The sequence below is a fragment of the Dipteris shenzhenensis genome, chromosome 24 (genome assembly GCF_047967505.1).
Source record: "Dipteris shenzhenensis isolate YYH24624 ecotype China chromosome 24, Dip_SZ_1.0, whole genome shotgun sequence".
NCBI lineage: Eukaryota > Viridiplantae > Streptophyta > Polypodiopsida > Gleicheniales > Dipteridaceae > Dipteris > Dipteris shenzhenensis.
In genome coordinates this window covers 39,501,238-39,507,487 of record NC_141619.1, presented here as the reverse complement: position 1 = coordinate 39,507,487, position 6,250 = coordinate 39,501,238, and positions in this window count along the sequence as shown.

Here is a 6,250-nt window from a genome sequence, read left to right as displayed (position 1 = left end):
CTATCTGTCTAATTTTGGCTGTGATTATTGCAACAAGCCACCATTCAATGGCTTGCAGTCAAAACTTTGAGCTAAAATTTTGGGTCGATACCTGCGTATGAATTGTTGAGGGATAAATTACTTCGAAGTTTCATAGCGACCCCCCCCCCTCCCCCTCTTCCCTCCCCTTTCCCGTTGTGGTCTTTGCAATCACAATCAACAATCCAGATTGAGCAATGCAAATCTATACTATTCAGTTGTACTTAGGTTCCTCCACATGGCATGCCACTATTATCCAAGCAGACTCTTTGAATATGGTCAAAATCCACCCAAGCCTTTTCAAGGTCACCACAAGAGTGATCCCATACATTTTGCTCATGTTTGCATCTACAGAAGGCCGATCAAACCTTGCTGATAAAAAGATTCCCAGAAAGTTACATGACCATCAGACACATACACGTAACGTACAAGCATAGCAATACACAAATGTTCCGAGTCTACTTCTACTTGTAATCTCACTTTTTAAACCGTTTTATTCTTTAAGTTCCAATCTAATTTCCAATTAATATGGTTTCACTCTTAGAGTCAAAGCTCGAGCGTCCCATTATCGGAGGTGAGCGGTGACGAGGGCGAGGGATTAGGCATAGCTCACGAGGGCCAGGGATCAAGCGCAACTCATGAGGGCAAAGGATCAGGCCAGCAAGACGAGGACGAGGAGGAGGACGACGATTCGAATGAGCAGTAGTAGTAGTAGTAGTAGTTTGCATATACTTCGCCATGTATATCCTTTTGTATATTGGCTCATTTGAGCGATTTTGTATCACCCTTTTCGAAAGCGTAATTTTATAACAAACAATGTTGTATATTTTCGACATGTATATGCTTCTGTCGCTCAATCGGTTCATTTGAGCAATTTTGTATCACCCTTTCCACAAGGAAAATTTTGTAATAAAAAACTTTTTTTTGTAATTACTGAAAAGAAAACATTAGTGGGGCAAAACAGGGCTTGCTGTGGCCCTGTTTAGCCCCACTAATGTTTTTTTTTAAGTTCTGTTAATCGTTGCTATATAGCGACGTTTACCAGTGTTGGTATATAGCGACATTTACTAGTGTCACTATATAGCGACGTTTATTAGCGTCGCTACATAACTTTTAATCTGCTCCTCTACTCTATTCAATGCTTGAACTCTCTCTGTCTCAATTATAACAGACATTCATTAGAATTTTCCTTTGTAACAATATTCAACCGTTCCACTATAGTGTTGCTTACGGTTATTTAACCATGATCTGACTTCTTCCACCATCCCACTTCATGCAATTAATAGATTTTGTAGTTGTCTAAATTTTCTCTCCGGTTGGTTATGTTTCTCGCATCACCCAAACTCAACTCTACATTAGAGGAACCAGAATCACATTATCTCTGTTGGGTGAAATAGATATTGGATTCATAGGTGTATCTTGCACATCATTCAGAATTAACACCGTGTCTTTATCGGCTCGTCTTGGATGACCAATCACCACCCCGACTCATCTGCCCCCGATTAGTGTTCTTGAATTGGAGCCAAAAACTTTTCTTCAAGCCGGTATTTGGTACATGCAACCTAGGCGGAGATGGTAGAATGTCTGGCAACACAGCCGCAATCTTGTAAGAGGCTTTTAGGTCCTCCTTAGCATAATTGGCTTCCCATAAGTCCATCTGATCCTTCACAGACAGTGGCATCTTAACCTCCTATTCCTCAGCTCTAGGTGGTGGAATCAAAATGGGACTGTCCCCTTTAGCATGATCGTCATACTTAAACAGGGTTGCCAACATAGGTCGCAATTTAGATTGCGTGACACCCATGTGTTTGTCTATCCAAGTGATTTTCCTGTTGATGCAATTAAAAACAATCTAAGCTGAGCTGAAATTTGCACCTCGTTAGCCAAAAGAAGCATTGAATAATTAGACTCTGACATATAATCATACTTCGTCAGAAACAAGATGCGCTCCATGAACCACAAGAATTGATGTCATCACATTGGATCCTTATACTTTTTGAGCATGAAATATGCTCTGGTTGTTTGCAGCATACCAAATTCATTGACCATTTCTTGAATAGAACACTGATACTTTGGATTCTCCAAGGCCTTGGGTAACAAATGTAACTTGAACACTTCCGAAACCAAAGCGGGAGTCAACTGTAAATTGGGACTGATCTTACCCCCTGTAGATTGCAACAATTAAAACTATGCATCCGCCATCAAAGTCATCTTCCAGGTCCACCATGGCAAATCATTATACTACTCCAGATCGAGATTCCGAAACCATTATGTGTTCTCTAGAAGATTTTCGTCTAGATGAAATTTAAAATCAACGAAGGGAGAAATGGGAGCCTATGCATATGATCCGATGTGTTTCTCTCGCTCTAGCAGTGACTCCTCTGGGTCATGAGCCTGCTGCAGAACTCGTTGGACTTTCAACCTCAAATTATGAGATTTTGTCGATAGCTCCTTTCTCTTTCCCATCGACTTCGATTGGGTGCTGGAATCTAAAAGAGTTTGTGTAGCTGCACCTCCTTGGGCTGCTGAAGCTTCACTTCCCATATCTTATAAGAAAGGGTGAAAAGCGCCATGCATGTCGTGCGCTTGATAGAAAGACAAGACCAGTCGCACCAAAACTCTGTGGAATGTCAAAAAACTGATGAGAAATGAATCGTCTGGCAAATCATCCCACCTCAGATCTTCTACTTGGACGGGTGCAATTGGCTCGTGTAAAGGGACACACATCTCAACACAGGGCACCTCGTGAATTATTATAGCAAACACAGCCCCGACTAGGACCTCAAAAATTGGCGGATCATCCAACTGGCTCGAGCTCACGAAAATTGATGAAAGGCTTCATCCCAAAATCGGTTGATCGGCCTAGGTAAAACATTTCCATGCAAGTCAACAATCAAGAATATGCCATGTTTCAAATCCTCCACAATAAGGTATGGGCCCTCATATCGTAATTTCAATTTTCCTAGAAATCGCCCCAAGCATGAATCATACACCAACACTAGATCCCCTTTGCAAAAAAATTTGAGTTTAATGTTACAGTTAACCCAAGCTCTACACCGCTCCTGAATGACCTGTGTCGTATACTGACTCTGAATCCAATCTTCCTCCAGCCTTAGCAATTACTCCTATTGGAACTGAATGGACTCTTCTTGGATCATATTTTCCACTACAATCCTCGAACTAGAAGAGATAAATTCCATGGGCACCATTGTTTCTATGCCGTAAACTAGCTAGAAAGGTGTCATGCTGGTAGTGACCTTAAAAGCAGTCCGGTATGCCCAAAGTGCCGAGTCAAGTTTGGTATCCCAGTCCCATCGGTGTTCTGAAATAGCCAACTTGAGGATCCATTTCATGCCTTATTGCTACTCTCCACCTCTCCATTCCCTTGCGGGAATGATATGTGGTGGCCATCTTGTAAATTACCATGTAAACTTCCATCAACTGCTTTATTGTATCATTAAGGAAGTGGTGTAATGATGTTATGATAAATGAACTTCACTGTACGCTGCCGTATTATCCTGTAATGCTTGAGCTTCCACCCACTTGGTCGAGTAGTCCATTGCCATCACCACATACTTATTACCTGTGAATGGAGCTGCCAGTTTGAAGGGTCCCATAAAATCCAACTGCCACTTTTTGAAAAGGTTCCAAGGGCAGAATTGGATTTAGTGGCATGTAGTCACAATGATCGTCCCATTGACGAAATGTGCAGCCCTTGGCAAACTCGTGGGAATCCTTGATTATGGTGGGCCACCACAATCCGGCCTAGAATACTTTTTTCGCAAAGTGACACCTGGAAGTTCCCTGATGCGCCTCTGCTAATACCGCATTTTGCTCATGTTTTGGGACACACCGCCTTAGCACCTAGTCAGCCCCCCCTATAGAGCATCCCCGCGATCACTATGAAAGGCTGGATTTTCAACGCCATCCGCTTCCTCTGATCTAGAGAAATCTCTTTGGGGAAGATGCCGTCAAGCTGAAATTGTAACATTCGGTCATACCAATACGTCCCTTGAATGGGTTCGATCTCAAATAGGTTAGCATCTGACGGAACACGGTCTGTTGCACATCTGTCCCCACAAAAATGGTCTATCCTTTTTTGTCACACCTGTTAGAAGTTGACAGATATAGGACAAATGTTGCAAAAAACGATTGTGCCACTTGACTTGCCCAATGAACCATTGGAGCTCTATCAGATTACTAGGAACTTTCGTCTTTTGAATCGCCTCTACCTTCCGTGGATCAATCGCCACACCTTCTAAAACGATATTACTATTCCACGTTTTACCGCAAAGGCGCACTTTGCCAGATTCAGACTCAATCATGATTTATGGTAGGTCTCAAAACACAACTGCAAATGATGTAAATGCTCATCCCACTTTCCAAACACACTGAAATCATCCAGAAAGACCCACATGAACGTGGTCAAATATGGTGCGAACACCTTCTGGATCTAGGATTGAAATCTAGGTGGCACATTGTTCAGCCAAAAGATCATCACATTATTGGAAAACACCCCCCAGTCCATAAGAAAGGCGGTTTATCTTTGTCCTCCTGTGCCATTGAAATCTGGTTGTACCCACTGAAACCATCTAGAAAAGTGTAAACCTCATGCCCCATAAGAGCATCCAATAATGTGTCATAGAATGGTAGAGGAAAGAGATTCATAATGGTTGCCGTGTTCAGCTTTCGATAGTCGACACAAATCCGGAGTTTGCCATTCTTTTTAGGAACAATCATGATGGGTGACAACTAGGTCACTTCCTCAATCAAAGAAACAAATCCTACTTGCAACAACTTATCAATTTCTTTGTTCACAAGCTTGACATAGTTCAGATTAATACGGTACCTCTGCTGGATCACCGGTTTAGCATCTTTCTTTAAATTGATATGGTGGACACTCAACTGAGGGTCAACACCTTGCATATCCATATATTCCCATGCACAGATATCTTTATATTCTTAGAGCAACGCGATCAAACCTTCCCAAAACTCGCCTTTAGCGAGAACACTGATATGAACATTCTTTGATCGTCACCCGGAACTCCTCTAAATCGTCCTCTTGCACACGGGAAGTATGGTGCATTTGCTCCTCGTATGCCGATTCAGCATGAGTGATCAACTCCTCCCTGTATTTCTGGTAGGGTGTCACTTCCCCCTCCTCTGGGTCAGGATCCATTAGTGTAAAGTCCCTTGTCTCTTCCAAGTTGTGTTTCGTGCTCGTTTCGTGGCCGACCTTGATTATGCCGCAGTCACCAGAGTGACTCGCCACCTTGTTTAGAACTGGGCTATGTGACTGTCTGAATCTTCTTTCTTGCCTGCCACGTTAAACTTGACAAACTTCCATTTGAGGCTAGCTTGGTGCAGATTCATCAGAATGACTGGTGGGATGATGCCAAGATGCGGGTCTAGTGGGTTCGATGCTAATAACGGATTTGGTGAGCTATTGGGAGGCTGAATTCTCCCCGGATTCACCCTTGTGCCGGCCAACACTGCCATTCCTGGATTGGGCCGGCAAGTGGTGCTGCAATTGGATTTTGTTGTATACAAGCAGTTTATGTCATCACCAGATTTTGTGGAATACTAGCAGTCTGTGCTTGCACCGGATTTTGTGGAAACCGGCAGTCTGTGCTTGCACTAGACTTTGTAGAATACTAGCAGTCTATGCTTGCACAAGATTTTATGGAATACCGGTAGTCTATGCCGTCACCAGATTTTTCTATGTAGCGACAGTTTGTGCTGTCACCGAATTTTGTGGAATTCTGCCCACATGAATTACTGGTGGGATTAAGGTTACTGCAAGTGGAGCCTTTGAATTCGAGACACCATAAAGTGACTAGAATTTAAGGGGATGCTAAGATCCACGAAAACCAAATGATGCAAAGAGATTTTTTGGGTCAAAAGGCTCGCCAAATAGATTTTTTGGGTTGGCAGACTACTGCCTCTTACTCCCTGCACTAGACCCTTCTGGTGGCAGGTTCATTAGACGTTGTTGGAAAGACTCAATTCGCCATTGTGCATTGCGGCACAAAAATGTTTCAACCGTGGTTGGTCCGATTGGCCTTCGGTTGCTTGCTATGGTTTCAAACCGGGGACTGCTATGGGTACTACTATAGATCTATCTTCCTTGGAATCGTCTGGCGGATCCTTCGCAATGTTTTCCAACCCATCTGCTACTTGCATACGTTTATTGTCCTCTCCCTCAGGTTCTGTGACTGGATTTGTTTGTCCA